The 11408-nt window shown below is 48.0% G+C and overlaps 1 pseudogene across 1 annotated transcript; it reads left to right on the top strand.

Annotated features, from left to right (window-relative positions):
- Positions 1–3162: 3162 nt before the first annotated feature.
- Positions 3163–10001, top strand: LOC311124450 (oxaloacetate tautomerase fahd2, mitochondrial-like; annotated as a pseudogene). The gene is made up of 6 exons: positions 3163–3428; positions 3523–3799; positions 3881–4043; positions 8754–8862; positions 9016–9103; positions 9792–10001. The product of its transcript is annotated as an oxaloacetate tautomerase fahd2, mitochondrial-like (transcript).
- Positions 10002–11408: the final 1407 nt, after the last annotated feature.

Raw genomic sequence — 11408 nt, 5'->3', positions numbered from 1 at the left:
CAGTTTTGGCGCTACAGGTGGCAGAATATTTCCCATTCAAACCTATGTCCATTGAAATGCACTGGGATTAAAACATGTTTTTTTCATCAACAGTACCCCAGTGCCAGTCTGCACATTTAAGTTGTTTTGGTGTTGGGAGTTTTTACGGTTTTGGTGCCATAGTAGGTGAAGGAGGAAAGCAAATAATAAGAATACGTTTCAGCACGCACATTAATAAGAAGTACTGTAGACTATGTCGGATTCCTAAAGTTGTTCTTGCTTTTGTCAAGCACACCTAATAATTAGTATATCAAATCAAAATATGGTATCTTCTTATCCTTGTAAATATCAAAGTTAGTTTCTGCATATAAAGAAGAATTGCATAAGAACAGCCATTTTCACATAAAGCAAGTCTCCCCTGGTGTTGGAGGTTGACGGACTGTACATAAGCTGTGTTTTCAGTCTGTATTTATAAGAGAGCGTTTTGATCAAGCGGTAGAGTATGTAATAATCACACCCAGTCCGCGTTTGATTACTGGTGGATGGGTGTTTGGTGTTGGACAGGTAAAGTAGGGCGGCGAGATGAGACAATGGGTGAAAATGAGTGAATGATTGAGGGTAACATCCCAAATGTTGGCATGATAATGACACTGGCAGTTGAAAAGGTCGTTGAAAATAAAGACAAAACATGGACATCATGTCAAACCTGAACATCCAGGAGAAGCATATTTCACAAAGTTGAGAAGATTAAAGAAGTAATCTGAGAACCACTTAACTTGGCCCACCCATCTTAAATACTGTACATTTAAAAGGAAGAGCTGAACATGAGCTAATAATAGCTAAAGATGATCAGCAACTCCAGGAAACTCTTTTTAGTCTTTGACAACATAATTGGTAATTGACAATTCATGCACTCATTTTGGATGAGGAAGTTGTTGTTCAAGGATTCACAAAATCACTGAAATAGCTGCACTTTCCATTTCTGTGAAATCAATCTACTCCAATGCATTTGGAGTTTACACCTCAAGTTCAGTTTGGTTTCTGTTTCTGTTTAATGAGGTTTGTTTGCTTTCAAGTTGAAAGTTGCCTAAGCCAAGGAATCTCAGCCATAATGCTATCCACCTCACCACATAGAAATGTAAAGAATCACAACATCTTTCGCTTTCCGTCACGTCACCCCACGGCTTCTGTGGGCAGTAATTATGCCCCTTTCATCTCAAGGGAACATTGCCTGGCTGAATTAAAAGTCCTCCTGACACCATAGGAGGTTGGTGGCACCTTAATTGGGGAGGACGGGCTCGTGGTAATGGCTAGTAATGGCCATTCCATTCGCTCCGTTCCGGCCATTATTATGAGCCGTCCTCCCCTCAGCAGCCTCCTGTGCCTGACACCCATCAGTCATGCAAACCAAAGAGACATACAGTATTATTGATAAAGCCGTATCTTATTGGGCCTATTCTATAAAATATTTTAGTATGTGACACTTCACCATAGAAAATGACATTTCCTAAATAAAATGTGTGTGCTTGCTAGACTTCAAGTATTTATGGTTTTGAAATAGAAGTAGTAGTAGTGGTCAGGGCCATAGCTACGTACAGTATGAGGACACCGAGGGCCGGACCTCTGTAATCTTTTCAAATGTAAATAAAAAAACAAATAAATGTGGCATTATGTTTGGGGCAAATCCAACACAACACATCACTGAGTACCACTCTTCATATTTTCAAGCATGGTGGTGGCTGCATCCAAATAAGGGTTAAATAAAAAAAATGATGGGTATGCTTGTCATCTGGAGTTTTTTTAGGATAAAAAGAAACGGAATAGAGTTAAGCACAGGCAAAATCCTAGAGGAAAACCTGGTTCAGTCTGCTTTCCAACAGACACTGGGAGACAAATTCACCTTTCAGCAGGACAATAACCTAAAACACAAACAAGGCCAAATATACACTGGTTGCTTACCAAGACGACATTGAACGTTCCTTAGTGGCCTAGTTACAGTTTTGACTTAAATTGGCTTTAAAATCTATGGCAAGACTTAATAATGTGCAAATATTGTACAATCCAGGTGTGCAAAGCACTTAGAGACTTACCCAGAAAGACTCACTGCTGTAATCGCTACCAAAGGTGGTTCTAACATGTATTGATTGCTCAGGGGTGTGAATACTTTTGTAAATGAGATATTTCATTTTCATTACATTTGCAAAATGTGTCATTATGGGGTATTGTATGTAGATGGGTGAGGGAAAATATCTATTTAATCAATTTTTAATTCAGGATGTAACACAACAAAATGTGGAATAAGTCAAGGGGTATGAATACTTTCTGAAGGCACTGTATCATATTAACATGGCATAAGTCATGGCAAAATGTGTAGAATTGCGGGAAATTAGATTTAAAACTGCAAAAATGTCTCTCCACCCCATGGCGAAATGTGTAGAATTGCAGGTAATTTGCTGTAAAACTGGTATTTTGTCTCTGACCCATGGCAAAATGAGTTGAATTGCGTGAAATTTTTCATAAAATTGCCAAATGTTCTCTGCTACAGCAACCAAAGTGATAATGGCTGGGGTCATTTTTGCTTGTTTTTAAATTGTATAGAAATGCGGTAAATGAGCTTCAACTTTCTATGAATGTCTTGGATCTAATCAAAACATTATTTTCAAGCAACCTGAAGACAGTCAGCACATTTAAAAGTTGTTTTGGTGTTGGTAGCTTGTTTGGTTTTGGTGCGACAAGTGCCTGCGGAAGGGAAATAATAATACAAATTATTTCAGATTTCAAAAGTTGTTCTTGCTTTCAGCAAGTACACCTAATAAAATAATTTCCATTGAGTTGGCAGAAAACTGAGGCGTTTATTATCTGCAATATCAGGTAGCTAGATGCTTTTGGAATTCCTTGGCTAGCTAGAGCTCTGAACTCAGTGAGTCACTTTGTTGGTACTGCACAGTGCACACAATGCATTACAATATTAGCAGTAAACTGTACTTTGAGATTATCTACAGCAATTGTTCAATACTAGATTTGTTTTGGGGAATGGACCATTCTTAGCACATCTTGTTGTCTAAAATAATTATAAATTCAACCCACCTCCCCTTCACTTTGTCTCTCCTTTTGTTCTTTTACTCTTGACGTTTTTCTCTCTGTCTCTCTCTCAGTAATTTCCCTGCTCTCTGTTCTCAGTAGATGAGACTTCCTCTTTGTTCCTTGTCTCTCATCTCGAGGAGCTTCTCTGATAGGCTGTCTGCTATCCCAGGAAGGCGGGCAGTGAGTGGCGCTGCGATGCGATTGGTACAGTTCTGCCTTAAAGGCGATGAGGGAAGGGTCAGGGTTGGTGTGGAGCAGGGGGAGGGGCTAGGGGTCGTTGACCTTAAGGCCTTTGACCCTTCGATGCCCACAACCATGAAAGAGCTGCTGGAGCTGGGAGAGAAGGGCATGGAGTGTGCACAGAGGTAACACACACATACTTTATTGGTGCCTGGCTGTCAGTAGCCATCATTTCCATCCAGAGCACATACTCTTTTTTTATTTCTCTCTCTCTCTCAGAGCACTGGAGGCTAGTCCTGCTCAGTGTGTGGTTCCCCGTGTGGAGGTGAGGCTGCTGTCCCCAGTCCTAGCACCAGAGAAGGTGGTGTGTGTGGGGATGAACTACCGGGACCACTGCCTGGAGCAGGATGCCCTTATCCCTAAAGAACCAATCATCTTCAGCAAGATCTTGCAACTTTGTCGATGGATTCTCTTCTCTGCTTCTCTCTGATTGGAGGAGGTGGACTGGTAGGTGGAGCTAGCCTTTGTGATTGGACGAAAGGGGAAACACATTAAGGTGAGTCTGACTGAACACAACTTGACAGACACAGGGGTTTCATGACAGACTCACCCACTCACCATTCTATATTTCTGTCAGGAAGAGGATGCTATGTCCTAGGTGGCAGGTTTCACAGTGGCCAACGATGTCAGCGCACGTGATTGGCAGATGAAACGCAACGGGAAGCAGTGGCTGCTGGGAAAAACCTTTGACAGCTTCTGTCCTCTCGGCCCCGCCTTAGTGACCACCTCTGCTGTGAAGGGTGAGAGAGGCAGGGAGGGAGGGAGAAACATGATGAGACAAAATGTGCAAAATGTTCTTACTTTGGCAGAGTGGTTGCTACAATATATATGGGCCGTTCCACCAATTCGGTGCCTTTTGAGAAGTGTTCTTTTTTTATTTCACCTAATTCAGCGGGCAATTCAGTCACGTCGCGGACACCAACGCAGCCCTACTGGACGAGGTAAACACCTTTTTCTCATGCTTTGAGCACAACGACGAGCCCCTGAACAACGAGCGCTACGTACTTACGGTCTCCACAGAGGAGGTATGTAAGTCATTCAAATGTGTTAACCCTCGCAAGGCTGCCGTCCCAGACCAGCTGGCTGTTGTGTATTCTGAAACGTTCAATATCTCTCTAGCTCAGGCCGCTATCCCCAAATGCTTCAAGATGTCCACTATCATCCCCGTGCCCAAGAAAGGGAAAGTAACTGAACTGAATAACTAACGACCCGTTACACTCACTTCTGTCATCATGAAGTGCTTCGAGGGGCTAGTCAAAGACCACATCACCTCCTCCCTCCCCTCCCCGACACACTCAACCCTCTCCAATTCGCCTACCGGAAAGTAACTGAACTGAATAACTAACGACCCGTTACACTGACTTCTGTCATCATGAAGTGCTTCGAGGGGCTAGTCAAAGACCACATCACCTCCTCCCTCCCCTCCCCGACACACTCAACCCTCTCCAATTCGCCTACCGTCCTGACAGCTCCATGGACGTCGCAATTGCCATTACACTGCACACTGACCTCACCCACCTGGACAAAAGGAATGCATATGTGAGGATGCTGTTCATCAAATACAGCTCGGCCTTCAATACCATAGTGCCCTCTAAGTTCACCTCAAAGCTCACGGCCCTAGGACTGAACTCCTCCCTATGCAGCTGAGTCCTGGACTTCCTGACTGCCGCCTTCAGGTGGTGAAGGTAGGCAAAATTACCTCCGACACTGATTCGCAACATGGGGGCCCCACAAGTGTGCGTCCTCAGTCCCCTCCTGTACTCCATGTATACCCATGACTGCGTGGCCTCACGACAAATGGCCCTCTAGAGATGGACAGCGTCCCAGACCAGTCCGGACCTGTGGAACCACTCGTCGACAGCGGGCGCATCTGTCTGGTTGGGTGTCCAAGGGGCCAGGGCCGGTTGGCCCCAGGACGCACTCGAAGGGAGTGAGCCCCGTGGAGGAGTGAACAAGGGAGTTCTGGGCATGTTCTGCCCAGGGAAGAAACCTCGCCCACTCACCCTGCCGGTCCTGACAGTGGCAACAAAGAAACCTCCCCAGCTCCTGGTTCATGCACTCCACCTGCCCATTCGACTGAGGCCTATACCCGGATGTGAGGCTGGCCGTGGCCCCGATCTTCTCCAGGAAAGCCTTCCACACTCGGGAGGTGAATTGGGGGCCACGGTCTGAGACGATGCCCTCCGGAAGTCCATAATGCGGACCTCAGTGACCTGGAGAGCAGAAGGAAGACCAGTTAGTGGCAGAAAATGACATGATTTGGAGAACCGATCTACGACCACCAGGACTGTGGTGAAGCCGTCAGAACGTGGGAGGTCGGTGACAAAGTCAATGGACAGGTGTGACCAAGGTCGCTGAGGCACTGGGAGAGGAACTATTTTGCCTGCCGGGGCATTCCGAGGTGTCTTCGTTTGGGCACATACGGAACAGGAGAAGACATCAGTAGCCAAGGTGGGCCACCAGTATTTTTGTGAGAGAGAATGTAGGGTGCACGTAATACCCGAGTGCCCTGCCGTAAGGGTGGTGTGCGGCCAGGCCAGCAGGCAGTCACGGACCCTGGTGGGTACATACACGCGCCCCGGAGGGGCGTTGGCAGGCGCTGGGTCCTCCTGAGTCGTCAGGCGGATGTCTTCGTCCACATCCCAAATGACAGGTGCCACGATGAGAGACGGAGGCAGGATAGGACCCCCCTCCGGTATGGTGCATCCTGGAGGGGGCGTCGGCTTTCACATTCTGGGATCCTGGGCGGTAGGACAGAATAAACTGAAAGCGAGTAAGAAATTGGGCCCACCTGGCTTTACGGGAGTTCATCCGTTTCGTTGCCCGTATGTGCTCCAAATTCTGGTGGTCAGTGAGAATCCGGAATGGATGGACTGCGTTCCTCCAGAGCGAGGACCACCGCCAACAGCTCCCTGTCTCCAACTCCATAGTTCCTCTCTGCGGGAGTAAGCTTTTTCGAGAAAAAGGCACAGGGATACATTTTCCCTGGCTTACCTTGCCGCTGGGAGAGGACCCCACCCATGCCCTCCTCAGATGCGTCCACCTCCAGGATGAAAGGGCGAGCTGGATCTGGGTGTTTTAGGAGGGGCGCTGTGGTGAACCTCCGCTTCAGCCTCTTGAAGGCACCGTCAGCCTCAGGGTTCCAGGCCAGCTTCTGAGACCCACCCTTAAGGAGAGAGGTGAGCGGGGCAGCTATGGAGCTGAAGGACCTGATGAAACGCCGGTAGAAATTTGCGAAGCCCAGGAAGCTCTGTAGGCCCTTGATGGTGGTGGGGACTGGCCATGACCTGACGGCGTCCGTCTTCGCTATTTCCATGAACACCCCCTGAGGACTGATCCTGTATCCCAGGAAGGAGATGGCCTGTTGGTGGAATTCACATTTCTCTCCCTTCACCAACAGGCTGTGTTCCCGGAGGCGGAGTAGGACCGCTCGGACGTTCCTGACGTGCTCCTCGAACGTAGCCGAGTAGATCAGGATATCGTCGATGTACACCACCACCTGTCTAATCAGCATTTCTTGGAACACGTCATTGACGAAGGACTGGAACACGGAAGGTGCGTTGGCGAGGCCGTAGGGCATGACGCAGTATTCATAGTGGCCTGAGGTAGTGCTGAATGCCGTCTTCCACTCGTCTCCTTCCTGGATTCGGATCAGGTTGTAGGCACTCCTCAGGTTTAACTTGGTAAAGTACCGGGCCCCTCGTAGCTGCTCGATGGCCGACGGAACCAGAGGGAGGGGGTACTGGTACTTGGTGGTGACTGCGTTCAACCCCCGGTAGTCAATGCACGGCCTCAGTCCTCCGGAGGCAGGAGAGGTAGAGCGTCTGATGAACCCCTGTTTTAGGGTCTCCACCACAAACTTCTCTCCATGGCCTCAGTCTCCGCTATGGAAATGGAGTAAATGTGACTCTTCAGGGGGTGTTGTCCCTCCAGCAGGTCAATGGCACAGTCCCAGGGCCTGTAAGGAGGGAGACATTTAGCCTTGGAGGCAGAGAAGACATCGGAGAGATCTGCGTACACACGTGGAATGTTGGGCTGGAGGGCGGACTCCGGAATCTACACTGACGTGGAACAACAAACCACCGGCAGGCAGGTCCTCCGGCATGATGGGGACCAGGCTGTGATCCTCTTGGTGATCCAATTGATGGTGGGGTTGTGTAGTCTGAGCCAGGGCAATCCCAAGACGATCCGGTGAAGGGGTGACGTGACAATGTGGAAGGACAGCTCCTTGTGGTGCTCCGGTAGTGTGGGAATGGTGATGGTGATGGGGAGAGTGACGTGCGTAATGGTGCCTGATCCAAGTAGTTTATTGTCCAGCGAGGTGACATGTAACGGAGAAGGCAGTGGTACGGTGGGCAACCTCCATTCAGAGACCAGCTCCCTATCGATAAGGTTCCCTGCTGATCCGGAATCTATCATTGCCGTGGAAAGCGAAGAGAAGGAAGAACCATTCACCGTTAGGGGAACAAAAAACAATGGTTTGGTGACAGGTGATGATGGAACACTGAACGGAACGCCGACGGGAGTCATACCGCCTAGATAGGGAGCCGCCAGGAGAGCTGTGGTCCGTGGTGGTGTAGGGGATACTGCCCACCTTCATGGGTGAGGACTCGGAGGCAGGGTGGCTTCCATAGCTCAGATGGGGTAAGCGTCGAGGCTCCGGGTGGTGTTGGGAACGCCGTCGGTCTCTCAACATGTTGTCAAGATGAACGGACGTGGCGAGGAGGGTATCAAGGTCCATCTTGTCATCCCGAAATGCATGTTCCGTCGTGATGTCCTCCCGTAAGCCTCTCCTGAAGGCTGTGCGCAGAGCACGCTCATTCCAGTTGGAAGACGCCACCACCGTGCGAAAGCTCAGGGCATACTCGAACTCGGTCTCCTCTCCCTGTTGTAGCCGGAGGAGACGCTCACCCCCGTCCTTTCCCTCCGTGGGATGATCGAACACCGCCCTGAACCGATCGAGGAAGGTGGAGTAGGGAAGCGCCGCGGCCTCACCTCCTTCCCAGACAGCCATTGCCCAATCCAGCGCCTTTCCCTTCAGTAGCGAAATCACCAGCCCTATCCTGGCTTGGTCCAATGGAGATGCCCCACGCTGATGCGCCAGATACAGTGAAACCTGTAGCAGGAAGCCTCTACTAGCCTCTCTAGCATAGCCCTCCAGCAGGGCGAGGGGTCCCTCAGACGTTGGTGATAGCACGGGAGGAGGTGGACTGGGTGCACTCGCTGCTCCCTGAGGTGGAACCGGAGCGATGGTCAGTTTATGCAGCATTTGGAGCACTTCCTGCATGGAGGCGTTCAGCTGGGCAATCTACTCATTTTGTGGAACGACCCATATGTGGTTTCGTTTCAAATGGCACCCTATTACCTTTAAAGTTAACTTCTATGGGCCCTGTTCAAAGGAAATAGGGTGCTATTTGGGACACAGACTATATCTCTGCATTTGTCATCAGACCCCCATAATCTGGGTATCCGCTGTCTGGTGAACGATGTTCCAGTCCAGAACAGCAACACTGACCAGCTGATCTTTAAGACTGAGCAAGTGGTTGCTTGGGTCTCAAAGTGAGTGATAGCAGTCACATGGTCATAAACAGTTATGACAACAAAGTTACACTGTCATGATAAAAACAATATTTGTGATAGCTATTGAGTAGTGTACATTTGCTCTAACTATGATAACAAAGATTTGCATGTGTGTGTTCTCTCCTATGTTAGGTTTATGACGTTGTCTCCAGGTGACGTGTTTCCAACGGGGACTCCTCCAGGTGTGGGCGTGTTCAGGAACCCACCTGTCTTCCTCAAGGTCAGCATCACACAGTTATATAAAGACATTGGTTGTGTTCCAGGCCAACTACATAGCAGATGTTATAATGCCTCAACCAATGGTTGTGTGCCACTTCATCGACTGATTGCTATATCATAGGCGTTGTGAGATCTGACATGTGTCTGTAATGTAGTTAGCCTGGAACGAGACCGTCATGTTCAACTCCACATCCACCCCCAGCCCCTATAGGGCAAGGAACTTCACATAGATCTAAAGAAATCGGATAGGTATTAACAATATGGTCGTAGATCCACCTTGCCATCTGATAGGCTGGATACAAGTTTCATCACATTGTTTACACAAATCCAATTATTTATGTGTACTGTACACACCAGTTCCACAGGGTAGGGGCAAGGGGTTAATTTGGGATTGGGCACAAGAGTTACAAGTGTTGTCTGTTATGGTCCTCAGTGCTTGACTTGGGCAGGAGCTCACCGGAGCTGAGTACCGGCACCTAAAATGTTCTACTGCTTGAGCTCCTGTTCCTCTTATAGAATATTAGCTCAAAAGTATTGTGGAGCTCCTGCACCTAAATATAAACAGTACCAGCACCCAAAATGAGTTCCGGAACCTATTTCAGTCCAAGTCAAGCAATTGTGGTCCTGTCTTGTGAAAGGCATAATGAAGTGTTCCTGTGTGTGTGTGTGTGTGTGTGTTTGTGTTTCAGAGACGTGACGTGGTTGAGGGTCAGATAGACCAGCTGGGGGTCATACGCAACAATGTTGTCTGACCTATGACCCCTGACGCAGCCAGCCCATTGGACAGCTCTCTCTTCAATCAACCAATCATTATGATTGATTGATTCAGCTCTCTTTTGGACCGAAGTGGCATTATTCTAGTGTACTGTAAATCAGGTCTCAACTCATGTTGCATATACAGTGGGGAAAAAAAGTATTTAGTCAGCCACCAATTGTGCAAGTTCTCCCACTTAAAAAGATGAGAGAGGCCTGTAATTTTCATCATAGGTATACGTCAACTATGACAGACAAAATGAGGAAAAAAATTCCAGAAAATCACATTGTAGGATTTTTTATGAATTTATTTGCAAATTATGGTGGAAAATAAGTATTTGGTCAATAACAAAAGTTTCTCAATACTTTGTTATATACCCTTTGTTGGCAATGACACAGGTCAAACGTTTTCTGTAAGTCTTCACAAGGTTTTCACACACTGTTGCTGGTATTTTGGTCCATTCCTCCATGCAGATCTCCTCTAGAGCAGTGATGTTTTGGGGCTGTCGCTGGGCAACACGGACTTTCAACTCCCTCCAAAGATTTTCTATGGGGTTGAGATCTGGAGACTGGCTAGGCCACTCCAGGACCTTGAAATGCTTCTTACGAAGCCACTCCTTCGTTGCCCGGGCGGTGTGTTTGGGATCATTGTCATGCTGAAAGACCCAGCCACGTTTCATCTTCAATGCCCTTGCTGATGGAAGGAGGTTTTCACTAAAAATCTCACGATACATGGCCCCATTCATTCTTTCCTTTACACGGATCAGTCGTCCTGGTCCCTTTGCAGAAAAACAGCCCCAAAGCATGATGTTTCCACCCCCATGCTTCACAGTAGGTATGGTGTTCTTTGGATGCAACTCAGCATTCTTTGTCCTCCAAACATGACGAGTTAAGTTTTTACCAAAAGGTTATATTTTGGTTTCATCTGACCATATGACATTCTCCCAATCCTCTTCTGGATCATCCAAATGCACTCTAGCAAACTTCAGACGGGCCTGGACATGTACTGGCTTAAGCAGGGGGACACGTCTGGCACTGCAGGATTTGAGTCCCTGGCGGCGTAGTGTGTTACTGATGGTAGGCTTTGTTACTTTGGTCCCAGCTCTCTGCAGGTCATTCACTAGGTCCCCCCGTGTGGTTCTGGGATTTTTGCTCACCGTTCTTGTGATCATTTTGACCCCACGGGGTGAGATCTTGCGTGGAGCCCCAGATCGAGGGAGATTATCAGTGGTCTTGTATGTCTTCCATTTCCTAATAATTGCTCCCACAGTTGATTTCTTCAAACCAAGCTGCTTACCTATTGCAGATTCAGTCTTCCCAGCCTGGTGCAGGTCTACAATTTTGTTTCTGGTGTCCTTTGACAGCTCTTTGGTCTTGGCCATAGTGGAGTTTGGAGTGTGACTGTTTGAGGTTGTGGACAGGTGTCTTTTATACTGATAACAAGTTCAAACAGGTGCCATTAATACAGGTAACGAGTGGAGGACAGAGGAGCCTCTTAAAGAAGAAGTTACAGGTCTGTGAGAGCCAGTAATCTTGCTTGTTTGTAGGTGACC

The sequence above is a fragment of the Coregonus lavaretus genome (genome assembly GCF_964263955.1).
Source record: "Coregonus lavaretus genome assembly, contig: HAP1_SCAFFOLD_3372, whole genome shotgun sequence".
NCBI classification, from domain to species: Eukaryota; Metazoa; Chordata; class Actinopteri; order Salmoniformes; family Salmonidae; genus Coregonus; species Coregonus lavaretus.
The sequence above is the reverse complement of the archived record's forward strand: the minus strand, read 5'-3'. Positions and strand labels throughout refer to the sequence as shown.